Below are 2194 nucleotides of genomic sequence, written 5' to 3' on the forward strand. Positions count from 1 at the left end.
GTGTCCATATGTGCTCTTGGCACCAGGACACCCTAGGCCGCAGTTCGATGATCGACTTTGTCATCGTCTCATCTGATCTGCGGCCACATGTCTTGGACACTCGGGTGAAGAGAGGGGCGGAGCTGTCAACTGATCACTACCTGGTGGTGAGTTGGCTCCGATGGTGGGGGAGGATGCCGGTCAGACCTGGTAGGCCCAAACGTATTGTGAGGGTTTGCTGGGAACGTCTGGCAGAGTCTCCTGTGAGACAGAGTTTCAACTCCCACCTCCGGGAGAACTTTGAACATGTTCCAAGGGAGGTGGGGGACATTGAGTCTGAGTGGACCATGTTTCGTGCCTCTATTGTCGAGGCGGCTTACCAGAGCTGCGGCCGCAAGGTTGTCGGTGCCTGTCGCGGCGGCAACCCTCGAACCCGATGGTGGACACCGTCGGTGAGAGATGCTGTCAGGCTGAAGAAGGAGTCCTATCGGGCCTTTTTGGCCTGTGGGACCCCGGAAGCAGCTGATGGGTACCGGCAGTCCAAGCGACATGCGGCTCGGGTGGTTGCTGAGGCAAAAACTCGGGCATGGGAGGAGTTCGGAGAGGCCATGGAGAACGACTTCTGCACGGCTTCGAGATGTTTCTGGTCCACCATCCGGCGTCTCAGGGGGGGAAGCAGTATGCCACCAACACTGTTTATAGTGGGAGTGGTGTGCTCCTGACCTCAACTCGGGATGTTGTGGGTCGGTGGGCGGAATACTTTGAAGACCTCCTCAATCCCACCGGCACGTCTTCCACTGAGGAAGCGGAGCCTGGGGACTCTGGGTCGGGCCCTCCAATCTCTGGTGCTGAGGTCACCGAGGTGGTTAAAAAGCTCCTCGGTGGCAGGGCCCCAGGGGTGGATGAGATCCGCCCAGAGTTCCTTAAGGCTCTGGATGTTGTAGGGTTGTGTTGGCTTACGCGACTCTGCAATGTTGCGTGGACATCGGGGGAAGTTCCCCTGGATTGGCAGACCGGGGTGGTGGTCCCCCTATTCAAAAAGGGGGACCGTAGAGTGTATTCCAACTACAGGGGAATCACGCTCTTAAGCCTCCCTGGTAAGGTCTATTCGGGGGTTCTGGAGAGGAGGGTCCGTCGGATAGTCGAACCTCGGATTCAGGAGGAACAGTGCGGTTTTCGTCCTGGCCGTGGAACACTGGACCAGCTCTACACTCTCAGCAGGGTCCTGGAGGGTGCGTGGGAGTTTGCCAAACCAGTCTACATGTGCTTTGTGGACTTGGAGAAGGCGTTCGACCGCGTCCCTCGGGGGGCCCTGTGGGAGGTACTCTGGGAGTATGGGGTACCAGGCCCTTTGATACGGGCTGTTAGGTCCCTGTATGACCGGTGTCAGAGCCTGGTCCGCATCGCCGGCAGTAAGTCGGGCTTGTTCCCGGTGAGAGTTGGACTCCGCCAAGGTTGCCCTTTGTCACCGATTCTGTTCATAACTTTTATGGACAGAATTTCTAGGCGCAGCCAAGGTGTTGAGGGGATCCGTTTTGGTGGCCTCAGAATTGCGTCTCTGCTTTTTGCAGATGATGTGGTCTTATTGGCTTCATCAGATCGTGATCTACAGCTTTCGCTGGAGCGGTTCGCAGCCGAATGCGATGCGGCCGGGATGAAGATCAGTTCCTCCAAATCCGAGGCCATGGTCTTGAGCCAGAAAAGGGTAGAGTGCCCTCTCTGGGTCAGGGAGGAGGTCCTACCCCAAGTGGAGGAGTTCAAGTATCTTGGGGTCTTGTTCACGAATGAGGGAAAAATGGAGCGTGAGATCGATAGGCGGATAGGTGCAGCGTCTGCAGTGAAGCGGGCGCTGTACAGGTCTGTTGTGGTGAAGAGAGAGCTGAGTCAAAAGGCGAAGCTCTCAATTTACCGATCGAGCTACGTTCCCACCCTCATCTATGGTCACGAGCTTTGGGTTGTGACCGAAAGAATGAAATCTCGGATACAAGCGGCCGAAATGAGTTTTCTCCGCAGGGTGTCTGGGCTCTCCCTTAGAGACAGGGTGAGAAGCTCGATCATCCGGGAGGGACTCGGAGTAGAGCCGCTGCTTCTCCACATCGAGAGGAGCCAGTTGAGGTGGCTTGGGCATCTGTTTAGGATGCCTTCTGGACGCCTCCCTGGTGAGGTGTTGATATAGAAATTATTATTTTAATGCTTTTATGCCAATCTAGACCTA

The sequence above is a fragment of the Nematolebias whitei genome, chromosome 13, assembly GCF_014905685.2.
Source record: "Nematolebias whitei isolate Nwh7 chromosome 13, NemWhi1, whole genome shotgun sequence".
NCBI classification, from domain to species: Eukaryota; Metazoa; Chordata; class Actinopteri; order Cyprinodontiformes; family Rivulidae; genus Nematolebias; species Nematolebias whitei.